At 40.0% G+C, this 26,343-nt stretch overlaps 1 non-coding gene and 1 pseudogene across 2 annotated transcripts in view; one reads left to right on the top strand and one right to left on the bottom strand.

Moving 5' to 3' along the window:
* The window catches only part of LOC147004907 (protein DBF4 homolog A-like), a 386,595-nt pseudogene that overhangs the window by 252,120 nt on the left and 108,132 nt on the right, over positions 1–26,343 (top strand). The gene's annotated exons all lie outside the window — the stretch shown is intronic.
* Positions 22,380–22,523, bottom strand: LOC147004910 (small nucleolar RNA SNORA48). Its single transcript, XR_015047047.1, has one exon. It is a non-coding gene; the product is annotated as a small nucleolar RNA SNORA48 (small nucleolar RNA).

Here is a 26,343-nt window from a genome sequence, read left to right as displayed (position 1 = left end):
ACTCCTCTGGGGTGAATTTCTTTCCTTTTGTTCTAGAGCTTTCAGGTGTGTTGTCAAGTTGCTAATGTGTGCTCTTTCTAGTTTCTTTTTGGAGGCACTCAGACCTATGAGTTTTCCTCTTAGATATGCTTTCATGGTGTCCCATAATTTTTGGCATGTTGTGGCTTCATTTTCATCAAACTCTAACAAGTCCTTAATTTCTTTCTTTATTCCTTCCTTGACCAAGGTATCGTTGAGAAGAGTGTTGTTCAGTTTCCATGTGAATGTTGGCTTTCTATTATTTATTTTGTTGTTGAAGATCAGCCTTAGTCCATGTGATCTGATAGAACGCATGGGACAATTTCAATATTATTGTATCTGTTGAAGCTTGTTTTGTGACCAATTATGTGGTCAATTTTGGAGAAGGTACCATGAGGTGCTGAGAAGAAGGTATATCCTTTTATTTTAGGATAGAATGTTCTGTAGATATCTGTTAGATCCATTTGTTTCATAACTTCTGTTAGTTTCACTGTTTAGTTTCTGTTTCCATGATCTGTCCTTTGGTGAAAGTGGTGTGTTGAAGTCTTCCACTATTATTGTGTGAGATGCAATGTGTGCTTTGAGCTTTACTAAAGTTTCTTTAATGAATGTGGCTGTCCTTGTATTTGGAGCATAGATATTCAGAATTGAGAGTTCCTCTTGGAGGATTTTACCTTTGATGAGTATGAAGTGCCCCTCCTTGTCTTTTTTGATGACTTTGGGTTGGAAGTCGATTTTATTAGATATTAGAATGGCTACTCCAGCTTATTTCTTCAGACCATTTGCTTGCAAAATTGTTTTCTAGCCTTTCTTTCTGAGGTAGTGTCTATTTTTTTTCTGAGATGAGTTTCCTGTAAGCAGCAAAATGTTGGGTCCTGTTTGTGTAGCCAGTCTGTTAATCTATGTCTTTTTATTGGGGATTTGAGTCCATTAATATTAAGAGATATTAAGGAAAAGTAATTGTTGTTTCCTATTATTTTTGTTGCTAAAGTTGGCATTCTGTTCTTCTGGCTGTCTTCTTTTAAGTTTGTTGAAGGATTACCATCTTGCTTTTTCTAGGATGTGGTTTCCATCCTCGAATTGTTTTTTTTTTTTTTTTTTTTTTTTTTTTTTCCTGTTATCATCCTTTGAAGGGCGGGATTCCTGGAAAGATAATGTGTGAATTTGGTTTTCTTGTGGAATACTTTGGTTTCTCCATCTATGGTAATTGAGAATTTGGCTGGGTATAGTAGCCTGGGCTGGCATTTGTATTCTCTTAGTGTCTGTATAACATCTGTCCAAGCTCTGCTGGCTTTCATAGTTTCTGTTGAAATACTGGTGAAATTCTGATAGACTTGCCTTTATATGTTACTTGATCTTTTTCCTTTACTGCTTTTAATATTCTATCTTTATTTAGTGTATTTGTTGTTCATATTATTATGTGTCGGTAGGAATTTTTTTTTCTGGTGCAGTCTCTTTGGAGTCCTGTAGGCTTCTTGTATGTTCATGGGCATTTCTTTCTTTAGGTTTGGGAAGTTTTCTTCTATAAATTTGTTTAAGATATTTGCGCGTCCTTTGAGTTGAAAATCTTCATTCTCATCTACTCCTATTTTCCCTAGGATTGGTCTTGTCATTATGCCCTGGATTTCTTGGATGTTTTGAGTTAGGACCTTTTTTTTTTTTTTTTAAAGATTTATTTATTATATGTAAGTACACTGTAGCTGTCTTCAGACTCTCCAGAAGAGGGCGCCAGATCTCGTTGCGGATGTTTGTGAGCCACCATGTGGTTGCTGGGATTTGAACTCTGGACCTTCGGAAGAGCAGTCGGGTGCTCTTACCCACTGAGCCATCTCACCAGCCCCCGAGTTAGGATCTTTTTGCATTTTCCATTTTCTTTGATTGTTGTGCCTATGTTCTCTATGGAATCTTTTGCACATGAGATTCTCTCTTCCATCTCTTGTATCCTGTTGCTGATGCTCGCATCTATGATTCCCAGATTTCTTTCCTAGGGTTTCTATCTCCAGCGTTGCCTCACTTTGGGTTTTCTTTATTGTGTCTACTTCCCTTTTTAGGTCTTGGATGGTTTTTTTTCAATTCAATCACCTGTTTGGTTGTGTTTTCCTGGGATTTTTGTGCTTCCTCTTTAATGTCATCTACCCGTTTTTAGCAGTGTTCTCCTGTATTTCTTTATGTGAGTTATTAAAGTCCTTCTTGATGTCCTCTATCATCATCATGAGATATGCTTTTAAATCCGGGTCTAGTTTTCCAGTGTGTTGGGGTGCCCTGGACTGGGCGAAGTGGGAGTGCTGAGTTCTGATGATGGTGAGTGGTCTTGGTTTCTGTTAGTAAGATTATTACGTTTACCTTTTGCCATCTGGTAATCTCTGGAGTTAGTTATTATAGTTGTCTCTGTTTAGAGATTGTTCCTCTGGTGATTCTGTTACCTTCTATCAGCAGACCTGGGAACTAGCTCTCTCTCCTCTGAGTTTCAGTGGTCAGAGCACTCTCTGCAGGCAAGCTCTCCTCTTACATGGGAAGGTGCACAGATATCTGGCGTTCGGACCTCCCTCCTGGCTGAAGATGAAGCCCCAAAACAGGACCTTTCCCAGAGGCTGTGTTGCTTTGGCCTGTCCCAGAAGTTGTTAGCTTCTGTAGTGCACACTCTCACCTGTGCAGACTACTTTTGGTGGAGTCGCGGAACCAAGATGGCGCTTGTGGATGCTGAGGGAAATCCCTCCCGGGCTGGGTGGACACCTGTCCCCTGGCTGGGAAGGTGGCCGGATGCCTGGATCCCGAAAAGGGCGCTGCCTCAGAAGCTCTGTGGCTCCTGCCTGTCCCAGAAGCTGTTAGCTTCTCCAGAGTATGCTTAGTACAGGTGATAATATTTCATAGAGGTTGTTGCTTTGGTGTCTATGAAGTATTTTTCTCATCATATTGTAGACCACTCTCTTACCACATACCATGAATATATGTGTTTTCTCACATATCAACGTATCATTCCAGTCAGTGAAAGCTAGTATGACAGATGTAGTGTATATCCCTGTCCCAGGACTGAGAATTCTTCAACAGTTCTCTTTCAGTATTTTAAAAATCACCTCTATATCCATTCCCAAACTACATGTGTTCTCTCTCTCCCCTTTAAAACTTTGAAGGTGGCATGGATTTGGGGATTTTTATTTACGTAATATTTGTACTAACTATAGGGCATATTCCTGGAAAGCCTCATATTGTCCCAACTAATATAGTGGGAGCCCACTAGGGTCCTGTGTTCTTTCAACATGGCTCGACTCATGGATAAATACTTCTTAGTTCTGGCTCTGCAAGAAAGACTTTGCTTTCTGAGACAACTGGATTGATATTTTACTTCTAGATTTCTATGGGGACTAGTTTATACATGAAGCTTTATCTCCTCTTGCTATTTCAATTGTACATCACCATCATCATATTACATAAGAAGAGTTAGGCAACAGCTATTCTCATTTCCTATTGTTAATGGAATCATAGCATGAGCATTTGAGCCTTTGGATAGCTCAGCTATCACTTAACCTCATGACTCTAACTTCCCAGTTACAACTCCACTCAGAATATTATTGTAGCTAATCAAATGATGATTATTTGGCCCTTAAAAAATACTACAGATCCAACGAATTAGATTCTTACTGTTCTCCAAGAGGGTCTATTTAATTAATGGTCTTGAAACCCACTAGCAAACAGTTTGATGTCTTTTCCTCCACAGCTAAAAAATTTGGCGAGAGATCTGCAGTCAGGTTCATTTCAGATCAGAGAAGTTATTCTCATGTTCAAGTCATTGTTGGTCATGGAAATAGGAACTTTCCAGTAAAAGGTGTCAAAAATCCATGGTCATCGTGCCATCAAACCTGGAGAAAAGAGGTTTTGCCTGATAAAATAGTTCTGATAAAGCTTTGAAAGAAACTGATCACCCCCTCCCCACTCATACCCAAACACCCACGTGGATTTTGAGTTGTATAAGATTTAGTTAGGACATTTTATTTTTAAAATCAGAGGAAATAGTTGTATAAAGTGAAGGGAGGTACAGCAGACAGGGAGCCAATGCGTCAGTTGTACTGTGTGAAATCACTCTAAGCACCAAGAGATTGAGTGTTAATGCCTGAGATGAACTTAGTGACACATACCTCTAATCCTACTCAAGAGGATGAGGCAGGAGATTTGATGATTCAAGATAGCCTGGGCTACATATGGAATTCTAAGCCATCCTGTATTTCAGGAAACACTGTTTCAAGAAAGTAAAAGTATATTACTATAATCCTAACATTTAGGAGGTTGGCACAGGAAAATTGCTGTAAGCTTAAGGCTATATAGTATGTGTTACACCACCTAGAGATACATAGTAAGACCCCAGCCTAAAAAAAGAAACCAAAAATCCAAAACCAAAATACCCTAAAATATATACTGTGATGGTTTTTATATGCTAGGCCCAGGGAGTTGCACTATTAGGTGTGGACCTATTGGAGTAGGTGTGGCCTTGTTGGATTATGTGTGTCTCTTTAAGACCCTTATCCTAGCTCCCTGGAAGTCAGTCTTTCACTAGCAGCCTTCAGATGAAGATGTTGAACTTTTAGCTCTGCCTGTACAATGTCTGCCTAGATGCTGCCATGCTCCCACCTTAATGATAATGGACTAAACCTCTGAACCTATAAGTCATCCCCAACTAATTGTTGTCCTTATAAGAGTTGCCTTGGTCATGGTGTCTGTTCACAGCAGTAAAACCTTAAGACAGAAGTTGGTACCAGGAGTAGGGTATTGCTGTGATAGGCCTGTCCATGGTTTTGTTTGGAAGAATGTGGATTTTGGGACTTTGGATTTGGAAAGCAGTGGAATTCTTTAAATGGGGCCAGGAATATGGAAGACTTTGTTGCTGAGTATGATTTGAACTGTGCAGATTTGATCTGCAGTCAGGTTCATTTCAGATCAGAGAAGTTATTCTCATGTTCTAGTCATTCTTGGCCATGGAAATAGGAACTGTCCAGCGAAAGGTGAAAAAAATCTATGGTCATGGGCCTGGCCCAAGAGGTCTCAGTGGAGAAGAATTTCAGAATGAGGCCTAGAGATTGTTTTTGTGGAATTTGGTAAAGAATCTGGCTGCTTTTTGCCTGTATCTGAAGAGTCTACCTGAATCTAAGGTAAAGAGATTATATTAACTATATTGACAAAGGAAGTCTCAAAAAAGGCCAGCAGAGACTTTGTTCTCTGATTAAGTCTCATGAAGAGCATTTTGAACAAGCATAGCAAACTTAGAAAGGAAAAATATAAAATATATGGTTCAAGTATTAACAGGGCACCAGGAAGTAAAGTGGAACTGAATTCTATGTTCTAGGAGATAACAAATGAAAGGATTTGGGGGTAAGATCCTACCCAGCTAAGTTTAGATTCAGATATAAACACACCTTTAATCCCAGGAGACAAAGCCAAACAAATCTCTGATTGCAAGACCAGCCTGGGACAAAGCAGGGTCTAGGTGAACAAAAATTTAAATCCAGGCCTGGTGGTACACACTTTTAATCCCAGCATGACAGGAGACAGAGCCATGCAGATCTCTGAGTTTAAGGTTAATCTACAGAGCAAATTCCTGGAAAGCCAAGCTTAGGCAGAGAGGGAGTGAGAAAACAGAAAGCTGGTAATAGAAAAAGGGGACCATGTTCCAGTCCCAACAAACAGCAGAACATGGCAGCTACAGCCATGTGACTCTGGCTTTAGAGTAAAAAATAAATGGCACTACTGGGATACTTGATGCTTGTTAGCTGGAGCTAAGAAATTAGTGGTGATTAAGAAGAGACCAGCATCACTGAGGTGAAATCTTCTTGGAAGGGTTTCCTGAAAGCACAAAGAAGCTGTGTTCCAGAAATAGCCAAGGTTGTACCTCGTGCTGCAGCTGTACTTGATGATGGGTAAGAGTTACCCAGGTGGTACTGGTTTTGAAGGCATGAAGGGGTCATGGACAGCAGCTGAAGCTTGGCACTGTGAGAGGCCATGGAAGGCCATTGGTGAAGGTGCAGCCTCAGTTGCAGTTGACAGCGCACGACTGAGGGGGTCATGTAAAGGATCTGAGGCCTGGCACCATGAAGAGAGCCTCTGGGCTATTGGTGAAGCTTAGTTGCAGCAGAAGAAGCAGTGTTTTGGAGATACCAGGACCATGAGATGAGCACCAAGAACAGCAGCAGCAGTGGAGCACAGGCAGCTGGAGCCTAGAAGACAAGCGGTGTGCCATAAAGGGCAGAGCTGGAGACGTGACAGAAGCCCTCGGAGGAGCCTAGAAGATCTGGAGTGGATTCTAGACATTGGACTGTTCAAGTCTGATTTTGCTTTTGATTGTGACTGTGCCCTGATATTTTTCCCTCTGAAGTAGGAAAGTATTTTAGTGAAGCCTACAGTTAAGAGATTTTGAATTGTAAAAAGACTTTGGATTCTGAAAGATATTAGATATTTTAAAGGGATTGAAATTTTAATATATGCCTGAGATTCTCTCTTCCATCTCTTGTATTCTGTTGCTGATGCTCGCCAAAACTTAGGATACCCAAGATATAAGATACAATTTCCTAAACGCATGAAACTCAAGAAGAATGAAGACCAAAGTGTGGACACTGTGCCCCTTCTTAGAATTGGGAACAAAACATCCATGGAAGGAGTTACAGAGACAAAGTTTGGAGCTGTGACGAAAGGATGGACCATCTAGAGACTGCCATACCCGGGGATTTATCTCATATTCAGCTTCCAAATGCTGACACCATTGCATACACTAGCAAGATTTTATTGAAAGGACCCAGATATAGCTGTCTCTTGTGAGACTATGCCAGGGCCTAGCAAACACAGAAGTGGATGCTCACAGTCATATTGGATGGATCACAGGGCCCCCAATGGAGGAGCTAGAGAAAGTACCCAAGGAGCTAAAGGGATCTGTAACCCTATAGGTGGAACAACATTATGAACTAACCAGTACCCTGGAGCTCTTGACTCTAGCTGCATATGTATCAAAAGATGGCCTAGTTGGCCATCACTGGAAAGAGAGGCCCATTGGACACACAAACTTTATATGCCCCAGTAAAGGGGAACGCCAGGGCCAAAAAAATGGGAATGGGTGGGTAGGGAAGTGGGGGGGGGAAGGTATGGGGGACTTTTGGGATAGCATTGGAAATGTAATTGAGGAAAATACGTAATAAAAAATATTAAAAATTAAAAAAAAGAAATTTTAATATGTAAAGACTGTGGGACTTTTAAAGTTATTTAGATCTTGGGGATGAGTAAGAAAGCAAGCGTTAAATGTGTTTGTGTGTCAAGTTGACAAGAGGTCAATTGTGCTGGCTGGTTTTGTGTGTCAGCTTGACACAAGCTGGAGTTATCACAGAGAAAGGAGCCTCCCTTGAGAAAATGCCTCCATGAGATCCAGCTGTAAGGCATTTTCTCAGTTAGTGATCAAGGGTGGGAGGGCCCATTGTGGGTGGTGCCATCTTTGGGTTGGTAGTCCTCGGTTCTATAAGAAAGCAAGATGAACAAGCCATGGACAGCAAGCCAGTGGGTAACATCCTCTGTGGTCTCTGCATCAGCTCTTGCTTCCTGACTTGTTTGAGTTCCAGTCCTGATTTCCTTTGGTGATGAACAGTAATGTCGAAGTGTAAGCTGAATCAATCTTTTCCTTCTCAACTTGTTTCATGGACATGATATTTGTGCAGGAATAGAAACCGTGACTAAGACACATTCATACACACACATACATACATACATATGTGCATGGATACAACAAACATTGGATTCTTGTTTTTCTTATGATCTTAAATAAACTTACTGTGTTTGAGTATCAAAATGTTCTAGATTTCCATAGGTAATACTGCTTTTTATATTTAGTAAGTGGAGATTTTTAAGAGAAAAGTCTCACTCATATTTTTTATGGTACTTTAGATTCCTTATCTCATATTACTGTCTCCAGAGGCTGGGCAGTCACATTATGCGTCCTTTACATGGAAAAGACAAAAAGAGAGCACACTGTGGTAACTGATGCCTGTGATCCCAGCACATGGAAGGCTGAAGCAAGTGGATGGTTTGAGTTTTAGGTTTCCTTGGAGTTACATAGTAAGTCCTAGGCCAGCCTGTATTAGAAACAAGTACCCTTCCAACCCCCTTAAAACACAAAAAGAGTATCTTGTCCTATGTCCCACTGGAGAAACTAGGAATTTTAAAAATCCTTTTTATTGAAAAATAAGTATTTTCATACAATATATTCTAATCACATTTTCCCACACTTACCTCTTCCCGGATCCTTCCCTCCCATTTAACTCTTGCTTGCTCTCTCTCTCTCTCTCTCTCTCTCTCTCTCTCTCTCTTAGAAAAGAGATCTCTCCTTTTGTTGTCTAATTGCTCTGGGTAGGACTTCAAGTACAATGTTGAATAGGTAGGGAGAGAGTGGGAAGCCTTGTCTAGTCCCTGATTTTAGTGGGATTGCTTCCAGCTTCTCACCATTTACTTTGATGTTGGCTACTGGATTGCTGTAGATTGCTTTTATCATGGTTAGGTATGCGCCTTGAATTCCTGATCTTTCCAAGACTTTTATCATGAATGGGTGTTGGATTTTGTTAAATGCTTTTTCAGCATCTAACGAGATGATCATGTGGTTTTTGTCTTTGAGTTTGTTTATATAATGGATTACATTGATGGATTTTCGTATATTGAACCATCCTTGCATCCCTGGGATGAAACCTACTTGGTAAGATGGATGATTGTTTTGATGTGTTCTTGAATTCGGTTAGCGAGAACTTTGTTGAGGATTTTTGCATCAATATTCATAAGGGAAATTGGTCTGAAGTTCTCTATTTTTGTTGGGTCTTTATGTGGTTTAGGTATCAGAGTAATTGTGGCTTCATAGAATGAGTTGGGTAGAGTACCTTCTGATTGTATTTTGTGGAATAGTTTGTGAAGAACTGGGATTAGTTCTTCTTTGAAGGTTTGATAGAACTCTGCACTAAACCCATCTGGTCCTGGGCTTTTCTTGGTTGGGAGACTATTAATGACTGCTTCTATTTCTTTAGGGGATATGGGACTGTTTAGATCATTAACCTGATCTTGATTTAACTTTGGTACCTGGTATCTGTCTAGAAACTTGTCCATTTCATCCAGGATCTCCAGTTTTGTTGAGTATAGCCTTTTGTAGAAGGATCTGATGGTGTTTTGGATTTCTGCAGGGTCTGTTGTTATGTCTCCCTTTTCATTTCTGATTTTGTTAATTAGAGTACTTTCCCTATGCCCTCTAGTGAGTCTGGCTAAGGGTTTATCTATCTTGTTGATTTTCTCAAAGAACCAGCTCCTCGATTGGTTGATTCTTTGAATTGTTCTTCTTGTTTCCACTTGGTTGATTTCACCCCTGAGTTTGATTATTTCTTGCCGCCTACTCCTCTTGGGTGAATTTGCTTCCTTTCTTTCTAGAGCTTTTAGGTGTGTTGTCAAGCTGCTAATGTGTGCTCTCTCTAGTTTCTTTTTGGAGGCACTCAGAGCTATGAGTTTTCCTCTTAGAAATGCTTTCAATGTGTCCCATAAGTTTGGGTATGTTGTGGCTTCATTTTCATTAAACTCCAGAAAGTCCTTAATTTCTTTCTTTATTCCTTCCTTGACCAAGGTATCATTGAGAAGAGTGTGAACCAATGTGAAAAGGATTCATCTGAAATGAAGATGTTGTGAAATAAAAGGAAAAGCACAATATTGTAATAAAATATTAAAGGAGATAATTATTGCATATCTGAGAAAAGATAATGGCGTTGGGTATCTAGAGGAAAGTAAAAGGGATAAAAAATGGAAGGGTTGAAGGATATAGGTGGGGTGGGGTAGACATAAAAACAGGACAGATTTATAAATGGTCAATAAGAGAGAAGGTAAACACCTAGAGGAGAGTCCGGATCCAGTCCTGTCTCCTGTAAAAGCCCCGCCAGAATACTGTAAAGCAATGAGGAACCATTAATCATATAATTTCAGGAAATGTTTTTCTTTTATATTTTCCCCAATGATTCTGGGGACTAAACTCACTGCTTTCTGCATGCTAGGTGTTTTAGGGTTTTATTGCTGTGAACAGACACCATGACCAAGGCAACTCTTATTAAGAACAACATTTAATTGGGGCTGGCTTACAGGTTCAGATGTTCAGTCCATTATCATCAAGGCAGCATCCAGGCAGGCATGGTTCAGGAGGAGCTGAGAGTTCTACATCTTCATCTGAAGGCTGCTAGCAGAATACTAACTTCCAGGCAGCAAGGATGAGGGTCTTATAGCCCACACCCTCAAGGCCACACCTACTCCAACAGGGCCACACCTTCTAATAGTGCCACTCCCTGGGCCAAGTCTATGCAAACCATCACATTAGGCAAATGCTCTATCATTGGTCAATACATCCTCAGCCTGGGAAAAATCTTCATAATTTCATAATATGAATTTCTAGATTGAACGAGCCCATTGAATGCACAGGACAATATGCCAAGTCTATGCAAACCATCACACTAGGCAAATGCTCTATCATTGGTCTATACATCCTCAGCCTGGGAAAAATCTTCATAATTTCATAATATGAATTTCTAGATTGAATAAGCCCATTGAATGCACACGACAATAAATGAGGAAAAAAGATCTACACAAAGATACACAGTTGTTAAATGCTAGAAGAGCAATGAGAAAAGAAAAGATTAGAACAAACTCAAGGGAGAAAAAAATCTCAGGTTACAACACTGAAGATCAGAATAGATCAGAGTTACAATAGCAGTACTAGTGATGTTGAACATTCTGCAGCTTACTGAACTAAAAATCTAAGTCATCAAGCAACAATGAGTTCCCAAAGCCAGATGCTGTGCCACGTACTTCCCAGCACTTGAGAAACTAAGACAGGAGAGTGAGTGGTTTCAGGGCCAGTCCGGGCTGCAACACCTTGTCACAACATCCCTGCAAATATGAGTTCTCAGAAAGTATAGCAGTGAAGCACACAGGAAATTAATCTGATTAAATATGATTTCGGGAAGGCACCGGGAACTGAACCAGAGAGAGGAGAGGGGGAGTTTTTGGTGGAGACAGCCCCAGCAAGATTGTGAGGACTGTGATGAAGAGAAAGTTCATGATGACAGCTGGCTCGCAGCTAACAGCAAGCCCAGAGTGCAGTGAGTCCGATGCTGGCAGTAGTATGCATACTAACTAAAAATGGGTTTGGTGAATCACCGGTATTTGCTCGTACTGATTGCTCACTGTTTTACACAGAAGTTTGAGGTTGTTTGGTGATGTGTGGTTCAATGTATGTCATTAAACACAAAAGTTATGGGAAGAAAAATTCATCTTGTCTTTGTGTTTAGTGATCCGGAGAATGACCTCTGAAGTCAGGCCATTCGGTCCAATCCTGTCTGCACGTCTCGCCCTGCATGCCTCCACTGAGACGCTTGCTCTCTCTGCTTCACTGTCTCACCTGTGTGGAAACACAGCACCCCCTTAACAAGAGGCCTGTGTGTATTACATGAGTGAATGAACATAAAGCTGTGAGACAGTGTTTAAACAGTAATAATAGTAGGAGGGGAAGCGTAAAGTAAGCATCCTTTAAAAATAAATGGAAGCATTTAGCAGAAACTTTATGCTAACAAAACCAAAAATATATATGATATGTATAATATATAGTATGACCTATAATAGTGACCATTTAAATGTGAAATTAATAGCTGATTGGTATAATTTCTTTTGTTACTTTTCTCCTTTGTGCTTTTTGTATTTTGTTGTTTTGTGATAGGGTTAACTCAGGCTGGCTCTGGAACTGACTATGTGGCTCAGGGTAGCCTGGAGCTCAGAAAAATCTTTCTACCTTAACTTTAGGGGTGCTGGGCTTCCAGTGTATGCTACTGCATCTGAAACATCTATTTATATAATTCTAGCTTTTGATACTAGGAACCTTTTCCTTTTTAGTATGAGTTTTAAAATTTATTGTATTATTTTCTGTATATGAGTATTTTGCCTGCATTCCTGATGCCAAGAAGGCAGAAGAGGATGTTGAACTCCCTGGAACTGGATTCACTAGTGGTTGTGAGTGGCCATGTAGGTGCTGGGAACTGAATTCAGGTCTGCTGAATGAGCAGCAAGTGCTCTTAGCTATTGAGACATCTCTCCAGCCCTAGTATGAATTTTTATTAAGGTGTTCCTTAATTGTTATTTTCTGCCAAATGGATGGAAAATAATTTACCAAATAACATTGGAATTACGGTACTGTGAACTTAAAATTCTGATTTTCTTATTATAACTGTAATATGAGTTTATTATGAAATATTCGGAAACTCTGCAGACATAGAACAAATGAAATTTATAAATCAGTGATTTTACTACCCAGGGAAAACGCCTGCTAGCATTTCATTGTTTGCTTCTGTTTTTCTTCACGTATACATATATTTTCTCTCTTTTGCAACATGTGGTACTTTCTTTAAGAAGACGTTACAAGTATTTGTTATTAAAAGACAGTGTTTCCTACAGCCAACTGGCCTCAGACTTACAGATGGCCTTGACCTCCTGTCCCTCCTGCTTTTCAGGTGATAGAATAATGGTGGTTCACTGCCAGGTGTGGTTAAACATCCTTTACTGGCTTATATGGAACAATAGTGCCAGAAGTATAATTGTAAGTTTTGTCGTGATTGCTATTTTGAGAGAGCATCTTGGTCCATAGCTTAGGCTGGCCTGTTCTTAATACAGTCAAGTCTGACTTCACAATCACCATAGTTGTGCTTTAGATGCCTGAGGCCACTGTTCTTGGGGGATTGTAAGTTTTGTATCTTATTTAATTTCCTGTCTGCCTTTTCCAGACTTTCTCTGTGATATTATATTGTCAGTCTTTAGAGCTAAGCATTTATACACATTTGCAATAATTTCTTTAGGTAAAATTCATAGAAGCCAAGCTATTTATTGTTGAACTGCTCTCTGAAAGTTTTGTGCAGCTACACCCGCAGTATTTATAGATGTTGCAGTTCCTTAATAGTTTTGTCAACATTTTGTTTTCTAATAATAATTATTTATAAAAGTCATACAAATATTGTTTATCTATTTTTTATTAGACTATTGGGTGTAAAATATAAGTTTAAATTTTTTATACTAAAATTTGAAAGATCATTTTCTCTAAAGAAGGAAATAATGAACTATCATTAACATTGTATAATGATGCCAATTATGTGTATTCTCAGTGACTGTTATATTCTTCATAAAGATAATGATACCATTGACAAATGGACAGAATAGACCTTAAGTGTTGTAATAAACCAAGTATGGTATCATGACCACTCAAGGCAATGCAATGGACACACTTTGGAAGGACTTTAGGACATATTTTGAAAATGGAATTGACAGACATCTCTGACCATTAGATATGAGGAAGTAAGAGGAATTGAAGAGCCAGTGGCCATTCCATAGTTCTTAACAAGAGGAGTTTGATAAGTTATTTATGGAGATGGAATGGATGTAAGAAAATCGTATTTGTTACACAAGATTGGTTCAGGGTTCAGGTTTGGATATGTTTAAGTGTGGTACACATACATATGATAAACTAGTGGAAATATTGATTCTGTTGTTCAGAGGAGAATTTTAACTAGAGTTTTAAGTATGGACATTTTCATAAAAACAAAAAGAGAAACTTTTAGATGAAATTATCAAGGAAATGAAAAAAAAATAGTAGAAGCAAGGACTCAGCCCTAGTGGCTAGCTGTGTGAAGGACTGAGCCCTAGTGTGAGGCTGTGTGAAGGACTGAGCCCTGGTGTGTAGCTGTGTGAAGTACTGAGCCCTGGTGTGTAGCTGTGTGAAGGACTGAGCCCTGGTGTGTAGATGTGTGAAGGACTCAACCCTAGTGTGTAGCTGTGTAATCAAGTATTTAGAGTTTAGAAGCCAGCAAAAGAGGTTGGGAAGCAGGAAGAAGAGAAAAACAAGCAACTGTGGATGGTAGGAATTTAAGCAGAAGGGTGCTCAGCGGTGGCAGGTGCTCCTTATGGGTCAGATAAGATGAGCACATTGATCATGGATCATAAGGCATTTGTAGATGATTAGTGAGTTTGATAAGAGCAGGCTTTGAAAGGAAAAATCATACAAATGAATGGTTTTTTTCTAAATAAGAGACATAAAAATTTATACAGTGATAGGAAAGATCTAACAATTTTTTCAAATCCCAGGAGAGGGAAGGATTTCTGGTGCTTTCTGAGTAGACAAGAATGGATGAATTAGGTATATGAGCAAGAGAGGTGCAATGGATTAGCTTTAGATAACTAGAGAGCTAATCATTAACAGTAGGGAAGGCTGAGCATAGGACGTATAGGGATGCAGTGATGGGGGTCTATGCAACTTATACATCTGTATTTGTTTTCCCTTCATGATACAACAAGCAAGAAATAATCTTTGAAAATGGATGGGGGAAGGTAGATGTTGAAGGTTTGAGGAGAGAAATGAAGACATGGGATATGCTGGGACACCGGTGGGTGTTGTACAGACTGCTGTAGGATGTGAGTGCCAGGCAGTTTTTACGGCTTGCTTATAGTTATTATATGTTAAGAAACACCTTGAGCTGCTATTAGTTTCATTTAGCTGTACTGGTAGGCCTCGAATAGACCCAGGACTTGTTTTCATCAGTATTGGTTCAGTCTGGGGAATGTCATATGTCAAGTGATGGGTTTGCAAGGTAGTGAATGCTGAGACTGACTCTCACTTGAACAAAAGCATGAGGAATGATAGAATGGTAGTAAACCCAATGGCTTAGAAGTTCTATTGCACTCAAAGTTTTGAAATGGTGTGTTAAGAAAGCTGGAATAGGTGCTGGAAAGATGGCTCAGTGGTTAAGAGCACTTGTTACCCTTTCAGAGGACCTGGGTTTGGTTTCTACAATCCTCATGTTGGCTTACATCTATTTGTAACTTCAGTTCTAGGAAATTGTCCACCCTCTTTTGGACTTCTTGGGCACTAGGCATTCACATAGTGTACACACACACACACACACACACACACACTCACTCACAGACATGCATAAAAGTTTAAAGCATGAAATGAAAATAAAGCTCAAATAAATGAACATGGTAAAAAAGAAGTAGAGAGTATTAAAGCAGATAATACTATAACTGGAAGGTTAAAGATATTACTATGGCTACTAGGGAATGATATCCAATCTCACTGGATGAGATTAAGTTGTTAATTTGAATGGTGACTTAAGTAGATACCAAAAATCTCCAGAACGTAAAATAGGAGTGATGTTGGACAGTGTGATCCTGAACCAAAACTGAAACTTTGAGAAAGTGAGGGGAAGTGACTGGAAACCAGAGACTACAGGATGTGTGACAGTATAGTCTGATGCATGGCATAAAAAAGGAGGTAAGTTTTAGTGGAATGAGGAAAAATTGCTCAACTGAAAATGAGAAACAGACATATTCTCCCTCTACCACCAGACCCCCATTAGCAAAGTTATACAGCTCCTACTCAAGAAACTCTGCAGTGCTGCTTCTGAGAACAAGATGATGAAGAAAAGAACAAAAACAAAAGTTGCAGCTAAGGGATGGATTCTGTGGATAGCCATGTGTGAATTCCAGAAGGCATCATGACTGTGAAGCAGCTGAGTTGTGGGAGGAGACAAAGCCAGATAGAGATTAGAGAGTTGGCGATGGGAGCTTCCTAAGGTAACTGGCATAAACTGATATAAAGGGCCTGGTTAGATTAGCCTTTGGGATTCTAAAGGAGACGGAGAAGATGAAGCTGCAAGTGGTGGTGGTGCTCTCTTGCCATGGATCTTGCCAGGTTTGGAGTCCATACCTGACATTTACTTATGAGGTCATGTAAGATTGGGAAGGTGAAGGGAAGCTGTGGGTGCAGTTTTACTTTGAATGCATGGCTCTTCTTCATTTCTGATGATGAGGTAAAGAGATTTGCCTTACTATCAGAGTGTTATAAAAGATAGTAATTATCAGCAAATGTAGTTAATTTGAACCATTCTTAGTTCAGTCTTTTTCTTTATTTTTAAGACCTCACTGTGTATTGTGCTGGCCTTGAACTCATGATCTTCCTGTCTCTGCTTTCTAAGTACTAAGATTACTGGCATATCCTACCACATCTGGCTCATTTTAATACCCAAATCTCTTCCTTCTAGAATATGCATTGGGAAGTTTGAACTCATGATCTTCCTGCCACTCTTTACAAGTTCTAAGATTATTGGCATACCCTACCATATCTGGCTCATTTTTATAACCAAATCTCTTACTTCTAGAACATGAATGGGAAAGCTAGGTAAATCTTGACATAGGTTTGGCATTTTCTTCTTAAAGCTAATCCTACTCCTGACTGAGAAGGAGTGAATCTCTGACCTCTGTGCCTGCTCTTGGGACTCTTTTCCTCCTGTTGTGTTGTTGTATCCAACTTCCATGTGATATCTTGCTTTGTTACGTTTTGTCATATTTGTCTGTTATCTCATAAAAGCCTATTCTTTTCTAGTGAGAGGCAGAAATGGAATGCATCTCTAATGGAGAGAATGGAGGGAAGAACTAGGAGGAGGAGAGAAAAGGGAAACTATGAGCTATGAGAAGGACTTATTATATGAGAAAAGGACTTGTTTTCAATAAAAGATGAAGAAGCGGTAAAAGGATTAGTGGGATAGGAAGGGTTAAATTCAGATGGGGAGGAGAGCAAGGTAGAGAAGGGAATATAGAGAGGGTTAAATAATACTAAAGACATTTCAAAAAATCATATGTAGAAACTTCTAAATAAATATACATATATGTATATATATTTCACACGATATCCATTTACTAATAGCATAATAGTATATTTGGAATAACTATTCTGCATACATGTGTGTGTGTATATATATATATATATATACACACATATATATACATACACATATTATATATATATATGTATATATATACATACATATACACATATACACACACACACATACACACACACACACATACACAGACACACAGACACACACACACACACATATATATATGTAAAGTTATCCTAGAACCAGGTAGCAGTGCTGCTACTAGACACCAGAGAGTATATAGTACTGAGAATGGGTTGCTTCTTTTGATGAAGTTGTTAGCTTGTGAGGGCCCATAGACCCCCCAAGATCTGTACAGGCCATTGCCAAAGTACTAGACTACCCTCCAGATACTCTGCATCTGATATAGAAGCAAAAAAACAAAAAACAACAAAGAAACAAACAATAAACCAAAACCAAACCAAACCAAACCAAACCAAACCATCATCAACAACAACAAAACCCCAAACGACAACAAAAAAAGGTCTAGGGTATTAATAGTGTATTTGGTTACCCTCTAGAACTTAACAGTACGGCTCTGTTACTGAAGACATTGCATACTTGAATCATAAGAACTTGGAGGAATCAACCTATTATAGACCTACAAGTTTCAGCCCTCCTGGCTAGCTTTGATAGTGCTAGAAGGTCCTTAGCAAGCTACCAAAAGAGAAAAATAATCACCAATTTTACCCATCTATGAAACCTGTGACCTAAACCATTGATGGGACTGCCATGCCCACTGGTGCAACAGTGAAAGGAATACCATAGGAGCACCCAAGCACCTTATGCATGAAGTTAATCCATGATCCACGAGATAAACCTATACCTGACACCATTACCAGGCCAAGGCCCTGTGGCTAGACTGGCCATGGACCCTAAGGAAGAAGCTACTACTATTGTGTTATTAAATAGACACACTATTAAACTGGCTCCTAACTGCTTATTATATGAGTAGAACAATGCATCTCTCAGTTCTCGGGTAATCTCTTATTTACAGTAGATGAGACAGAGACCCACAACTGGCCAGGATGTAGAAAATAGGAGACTTCAGAATGCTGCGCCCTGAGTAACACATCTATGCTGGACCATTCTCTCCAAGGCATAGGGATCATTGAAGAAGAGGGAATATAAAGATCATAAGAGCCAGCTGTGGTGGATGACGCTAAGTAAATAGTGTCTTCTTGACACAGAGGGCAAAGCCACACAGAAGTTGTCAACAGCACTCACACACAAGTCTTTTTTGGGTCCAAAAAAACCCAAATCCCAGCATGGAGTGTGGAGATGGAGATAAAATTTCATTCCTGGATGCAGAGCTGTTAACCATTGTTAGTTGTTGGGAGAAGAAAAAGTTAAGTTTTCTCTAAGGGTGTGTTGACTAGTAGTAGACCATATATGCAAGAATATCTGGGCTGCACAAATTGGTCTTCATGGGTTAAAAAAAGAGAAAAGAAAATGACACAAAGGTAGTTGGGGAAGAGTATGGATCTGGGAAGAGTTGATGGAGAAAGGGTGAGTATAATCAAAATACATTTTATTAAGTTCTCAATGAACTAATAAAAAAACTAAAAACAAAAAATGGGACTGGGGCAATGCCTTAGTTGGTAAAGTGCTTGCTGAATTAGCATGGTGGCCTGAGTTTGAATCCCAAAGCCCATGTTGAAAATAGTTAAGTGTCCTTAGAAGAATCAAGTTAGTCCTAGATTTGGCAGTGTTGGAGAGGCTCGTGTCTCCCTTGGTTGAATGTCATACATGCCACCCAGTGCTCCTTTTCATTGCTTTTCTGTTGTGTGTTCCCTGGTATCCTTGATTGTCAAAGTGGCAATGAGCTACAACAATCAGAACATGCAACAGAGCATTATATGCTAATAGAGTTACCAGGATATTTGTAAGCTGATTGTTCAATTATACTTTCATGTTTGGTGATGTTTTATGGTATGTAAATCTAGGAGGTTCTGATTTTGTAAATGTGAATGTGACTAGGCTTTCCCCTTACAGTCCTGTGACCCTACTGCAAAGCTAGACTTAGAAATCTTGTCTTTATTAGAAAAAAAGGAGTCTATAAATAAGATCTAACATTACTGATAGTGCACATCTCAATGTTTGCTAAGCATATTTATTCCTTATGTATACACTGAAAGCTCACTGATAATTTTCATCAGATTTTGACTTAGTAGAGCGTAATCATCTCAGTTATTGTCCCATTATTGTGAAGAGACACCACAACTAAGACATCGCATGAAAGATAGTGTTTAGTTGGAGACATGCCTACAGTTTCAGAGGATTAGTCCATGAGTACTGTGCTGGGGGACATGGCCTTCTTACAGGCAGGCATGGCATTGGAGCAGTAGCTGAGAGCTCACATCTGATTTGCAAGTTGGAAGTAGAAAGAGAGAGAAGGAGGGCGGGAAAGAAGTAAGGAGGAAGAAAGAGGGAGAGGGAGAGACAGAGACAGGCACTGACAGAACCGGTGTGGGTTTCTGAAACTATAAATCCTATCCCTGGTGACAAAGCTCCTCCAACAAGTCCACACTTTCTAATCTCTCCTAAATAGTTCTATCAACTGAGGACCAAACATTTGAATGAGTCTACCTACCCAACTTACCACAGTAACTAAAGTAGACTCACCTTTTAGCACAGTGTTACCCAGAAATTCCCTTGCAATTGCACAAATGAGAGAGCTTTTCATATTTACAGATTGGTAAGTAATAAAATGAAACTCACATCCAAAATTGTCACACATAAGCTTTTATAGTTTCAATTTCATGTCGCGTAAACAAAACAGGATTTTTAAACACTGGTTATTATGAACTGAGGAAATAGATACCAACTTTGCCATAAGACTGAGTTGTAGAATGGGTAATTAACTCTTGGTGCTACAAAGGCCCAGGGACTGCCTCTTGCTTTTGTCTAGTAGGATTCTCAGCTAGATAGTTATCTCCCAGGAAATGTCTAGTTGATTATTCTTGCTTAAAAGGAGCAAGAAAAAGAAATACACAAGAGAGAAGGTGATTTGATAAGGATTGGCAGAAGATGCACAGAATAAAAAGTAAGGTCAAAGTACTTTAAAACGTTCTCAGCTTAGTATTTAAGCAAATTAAAATTAGGTTCTTAAAGTTTCCATAAGTCGTTCCAATAACCTTTTTATAGCTAAACATCTAATGATGTTTTTGATCTTCATTGTGACCCCTATACTATATGGCTTATAATCATCTTGGAAATTTTGTTGTTCTTTTATATTCATATTATCCCAAGTAATTTTTTCTCAAGTATTTGGCAGTTACTCTAAATAAAATATATTGATTATCTGTAATATAGCAGTTACTAAGTGTGAGTTACTCAAATGCATGAGCAGCCTATGCCTTGGAGTTTATTACTTTGCATGGTTCTGTGCATTGACCATGCAGATGGACTTCATGTGGTGCCAGCCCGGACACTACCATTTCTAGAATCCAAAATGACCTCAGCTGTGTGCTTAGAAAGCAGTGCCAGTGGGAATGCAGGTGGTGCTGTTGGTGAGGAATTGACTCTGTGTCTTGTGCATGGTTTTGGTTGTTGCTTGGGTTTCCTGACGTCATAGTGGTATGACTGAAAAACGAGATTTCCAAGTGAGTTTCCATAATAGAAGCTGTGCAGCACAGATGATGCAGGGGATCCCTTTTTCCAACTGAGCTAAGAGCCAGCTCAGCTATGGGAGGAGAGGACCTCACCCGCAGCGAGAGAGGAGTGGAAAGAAAAGAGGCCTCTTTAATCAATAGCATCTGTGGGACACAACAGACTTCTAGTGTCAACCTATATAGGAGGGACTCAATTTTTCATTCCATTATAGCATCGGAATAAAGTTCAAGGGTCATGTTCTCAACCTTTGGCTCAAGTCTCGGTGTCATGAAGGCTTCTAAGGTAACTTAGGTATGAACATTGAACCTAAAGTAAGTTATTCCTTCCATATAATCCCAAGACGAAGGTTGATAAGGACAAGATGAATGCAAAAGCCAATCCTGTTCAAATAGTGCAAAGAGGACATACCCAAAAGCCACTAAGACTGAGAGGACTGTCACCTGGTCCCCCTGTTCTGGTAAAAGAAAATGTATTTTATTTGAGTCTCGATATTTATTTATTGTTTGTTTGTTTTGGAGAATGAGTCTTACTATATAACCCAAGTTGGCCTTGAACTCTGTCCTCTTGCCTCAGCCTCCCAAGGCTGCAATTAGGAATATGCACCACTGTGCTTAACTGGGAATGATTGATTAAGGTTTTGTCTCTTTTTTTGGGAATGGTTTTTGTGGTTTTTAGCTTTATTCTCTGATCATCATTTTTTAATGTATGAAGTGGCCTAGATTTTAGCTTACATATTTTAAGACTTTTTGTTGATTCTTTGTGAGTTCCACGTCATGCACCCCAGCCCTGTACATCTCCCCATTCTCTTGTATCTACCCTTCGCTCTCGCAAACTACCCCACGAACAAAATACACACACACACACACACACACACACACACACACACACAGGAGCAAACAAACAAACAAAAAACCCAATGCATAGAAAAACATTTATTCGCTCAAGCTGTAGTATGCCACAGTATATCCCTCTGTCCACACATCTTCCTTACAAATGTTCTTTGCAATGAGTCTTGTTCAAGACCTCTGGCTTCCGCGACACCATCAATATTGGATCTTCATTAGGATTCCTCCCAGTTATCCTGTTGTTAGGCTCTAGCATGGAGATCCTGTAGCCTTTGACCAGCAAGACTGTTTTTTGTTTTTGTTTTTCCTTCACAAATTCCAACCATTCACAGATAATACAGATTTTGAGGTGGCCCATCTCAGAGGGCTGGGTGGTAGCCCATTGTTTTCCCTTATCTGCACCACCAGGGAGAGTTCTCCAGCACTGCTCTGGCCAGGCCACTCATTGTTGCCATCAGTAGGAGGCAGGGTCAGCCCTTGGGGCTGGCTCAGCCACATCCACCCCTTCAGAGCCAGCTAGCTGCACTGTGCTTTCCAGTCAAGGCAAGGGCACATTCTCCCAAGTGCTTCAGCCTACAAGGCACTGGGCCAACTCTTGTTTTAACACCCTTGGGGCTGGCTCACCCATGCCTTTGTCAGCTCCATTGTGTTGTCCAGGTGAAGTGCAGGGCTTGCTCTTTTGAGTACTTCAGCCAGTGAGGGGGCAAGGCTAGCTCTCCCATCCTCTTGCCCAGCTCTCCCAACTGCTACAGGTGGAGGGGATGCTCACACCTATGCCACCTCAGGGCAGAAGTGTGGTGATGTGCATGGAACCCGCTCACTTGTGCCCACCACCAGAGTCAGCTCTGCCATACTGTCCAGGTGAGGGGCAGGGTTTACTCTCTGAGTGCCACAGCTGTTTGTTGTTGGGGAGGTCTAGCTCTCCTAGGCTCCTGACCCTCTGGGTAGCTTTCCTAATTTTGGGAGTCAGCTCTCTCACACCCCTGTCCAGGGCCAACCCCACTGTGCTGCCTGGTCATTGTTCTCTACTAGCACTGTGTGGCATAGTAAAACACAAGTCTCTGTCTATCTTCCTTTTTCCTGTGCCACTTGGGATTTGATTGAAATTTTATGTGTCCTAGGCATGAAATAGATTTGGCCACCAAGCCAGGCATCAAGCTAGGATAAACATAGGACTGCCATCTGCTCTGCCCCTGGCTGATAAAAGAACAACATGACCAACATGGTGTCTCTTTGCCCATTGCCAGGGGCATTGCCAGCTTATGTATATCTTTCTAGGCCCAGTTTCTGACTATAAAGTGTTTTAAATGACTGGTTATGATTCAAGCTAGTATTCTAGTAATACTATTTTTAATTTGGTGACCTTCATGTGTATCTTATTTGAATTTACCCTATTAATCAAAACTTATGTAAACATCTTTTTGAGATAGCTCCCTCCCTGCAGCTTAGGCTCTGTGAGACATGCCTTCAAGATTCTTAATAACAGTTTTATGATCCTATCTATGATTCATACTTACATGATTCTTTTAGGGCTGGGGACTGGAATGGGTCAGCCCTTGTTTTGAAGGCATGAAGACCTAGGTTTGATCTCTCTCACTGAGTGGAGAATCCCTAAAAACTTTCCTGTTTAGGGGAGTAATCGAGTTCCTTGTGAGTCTTAGAAAGGCTTTTCTCTTGATATATGGTCTTGAAGAAGCAGCCTAAAGTCTTTCTGAGGTTTTAGCACCCAATCTTCTTATCCTTGCCTTAATCTTAGCCCCAAGGACACATTGTAGGGATGGTGCCTTAGGCTTGGTAGTTGCCTTGAGGCTGTTTCTTGGAAAATGATGGCCAAGCCAGTTAGTTCATTTGTTTCTTGGGCAACTCCAGTGAGCATATTGGAAGCAGTGTGTCCTTAGCACAACGCTTCAAAGTGTAAGAATCTCAGTCCTTTCCTGGGTGGTTTGGTTAATGTGATACTTGGGCAAGGTAGTGTCTGCTGGTTTTTGTTATCACAAAGCTATTGCCAGGACATATTTTGAATATACAGTTAATTGTTCCTTAGGAGAGTCATATGTTTGGAATCTAGTGAACACTGTCTACTAACAAGACTGTATGTAGACTGGAAACATGAGATCACTTGGGAGTCACCACCACTCTTTTGAAGATTGAAGGGAGAGAAATCTGGAAAGATCTTCTCAGAGTAAAGTTAATAAAAACATAAAGGACTCCTGAGCATCGTGTGTTATGCTGAGGGACTGTAGGTAACTGTACTCACAATACAACCTAGGGACACTCTGATACTGTGTTGGGGAGTAAGGCTATGGCCTGTGGAGAAGGTAAGTTTAATTGTTGAAGTTTGATGGGGCCATTGCAAAGTTACAACACAGTACAAGAGAAAGGGGCATGAGGAAGTTTATAGTATGTAGGAATAGGTGATTATCCTGATTATCCAAGAATATTAACTGATTAAGAGGACAAGACAGAGGTGAACAGCAATGAACATTCCCAATAAGGGGCTCAGTAGGTATAGCCTTGTTCTTACAGAGGTCTTAGGTTCAATTGCCAACACCAAATGGTGTCTCACAGTCATCCCAGAGATCCTGTACTGTATTCTGATCTCATGGGCACCTGGCATTCATGTGGTACATGCCCTCATATAAAGGCAAAACCCTCCTATAAATTAAATAAATCTAAAATGAAAAAAAGCAATCAAAACATTTCAACTGAGAATTCTAGAGAAAATACTTGAAAATCCAAATTAGTGAATAGGTAGTGGATTGATTGAAATCAAGATTATCAAAGCATCAAAATATCAGAGATGTTTTTGACAGAAGATTTTCCTGCCTAATCATTAAAATAACAATACTTAGCATACTTTCACAAGAGTACAAGCAAAGAAAAACAGAATTGTATGAACTGTTTGTGGAGTAAGTTACATGGCGCCTTTTCAAGCAGTGCAAGTAGCTATGGATGCTTGATTGGAAAGGCTGCGAAATTCCTGAGCAGAGGGTTTTTCTTCGCTGTAATTAGTCTTGCTGTGATTCATACTGTCTTATCGCTTAGATTTTATAATCCAAGTGAAAATATTCCCTTGACATTTGAAAACTCGGAAGGCTTCAAATTTGTTTTTGAGGAACTAAGATCATTACTACTGCTGCTACAACTGTTGTTTTTCTAAAGCCTATTCCCTTTCTTTTTTAAAAATTTAATGAGATATTTTCTTTATTTACATTTCAAGTTTTATCCCCTTTCCCCATTTCCCCTCCGAAAACCTCCCTATCCTATCCTATGTCATTCTGTGAATTCTGCCTACATATAACACAATTTGCCTACTACCTACCCATACATACTTGACATATCGCAAACGTTTTTATATACATATTTTAAGGCTCAAGTTTATTCATTTAAAAGTGGTCAGTGTTCACTAAAAATTGACTTATAGTCCTGAAATTTCTAATAAGATGACAAATGTCCTTATAGCTTAATTAACTTTTTAGGCTTTTTTAAAATCTGCAACATACAACCTGACACACCTTAGTGAGGTCTCCCCTAGAGCTAACAGGAGAGTGCAATCCCGGAAGTGGGCAGGCGTCTGGGAGAGTCAGAGTATCTGTCCCCCTTTGTAGCATGTATCAATTTCCCCTAGCACTACGAATGCTAGTCAATAGGGATGAAGCTTCTAGTAGATTCTAAGCTCAATTTTCCCCTGTCTAATGACATATATGTGATGTCTTCAGCAACAGGTTGTAGAGAGTAACCAATAGCATTGTCAATAGCCTGTGATGTTTTTAGGTACAAAATCCCAACACCGAGAACTCCTTCGACAATGACCGAAAAGGATAGAACCCATTCTTGGTCCTGGGGATTGTTTTTGGTAGCATGTGATGTCCATTTGGGTCATTCTTTCCTGCCATTTTATTTAACTCTATCTAAATTCATTTTGTACAGGCATGTATTTCAGAAAGCTTCTATAGTAGTAGGTTCCCTTATGCAAGATGGCTCAGCAGATAAGAACACTGGATGCTCTTGTAAAGGACCTGTATCCAATCCCCAACACCCACATGGCGGGCCACAACTCTAAGTCGAGATTCATGAGCTCTTTCATTCTCTTCTGGCCTCCATGGGCACTGTATCTATTAGTACACAGACACACATGCAGGTGAAGCACCAATACACATAAACTGAACTAAACAAATAGATAACTAATTACATGTACATCCAATCATACGAGAAGGTTGCAGAGCAGACTGTGAGAAAAACCAGCATCTAAATGGTTACAATGTTTTGCTTTTCCTTTCTCGTGTTTATTTGTGTGTGTCTGTAGCACTTGTGTGTCTGCACGTGGAGGGCACAGGACAACTTGGGAGAGTCAGTTGTTTACTTCCACTATGTGAATGCCAGGACTGAAGTTAGGTTGGCAGGTTGGCACCAGTGTCATTACCCACCGAGCCATCTTGCCGGCCCATTGTTCTCATTTTCTTTGCTCTTTCTTTTTCTGTGTATAGTAGACTAATAATTTGTGAGGAAAAAACATATATGATACATAAAAATGGTAAGAGGCAAAATTTTTGATAGAAAGCTGTAGTAAAAGAAAACAAAACAAGAAAAAACAAAACAAAACAAAACAAAACAAAAAGAAACCAAGACTAAAGTCTCTTGAAAAAGGAATCATGTGTCTGTAGTTTCCTTCCCCCAGTGCTGGGCGGGGGAATCGGCTGTGCTCCACCATGGGATCACAGGTGGTGGAGCAGTTCAGCTTCTATCTTTGTAGAAGCCCTAGCTGTCTAGCATATTCCCTCCCTGCCTGCCTGCTTCCTTCCTTCCTTCCTTCCTTCCTTCCTTCCTTCCTTCCTTCCTTCCTTCCTTCCTTCCTTCCTTCCTTCCTCTTTCCCTTTCTGTAAAATGTTGATTTTGTTAAAAATATGAATTAAACAATTATTAAAGGCGATCGATATGTGTGAACTTGATGCAAGTTTTCAAATGGGATATCTATTCTAGGCTAACCCACCCCCACTCCCATCCCAAAACACTGGGGGTCAAGCCCAGGACCTCGAGCATGCTTGACAAGGTGTTACTGAGTTATCGTCAAC

Source organism: Mus caroli, unplaced genomic scaffold (assembly GCF_978045245.1).
Source record: "Mus caroli unplaced genomic scaffold, Mus_caroli_1 scaffold_4, whole genome shotgun sequence".
NCBI lineage: Eukaryota > Metazoa > Chordata > Mammalia > Rodentia > Muridae > Mus > Mus caroli.
The sequence above is the reverse complement of the archived record's forward strand: the minus strand, read 5'-3'. Positions and strand labels throughout refer to the sequence as shown.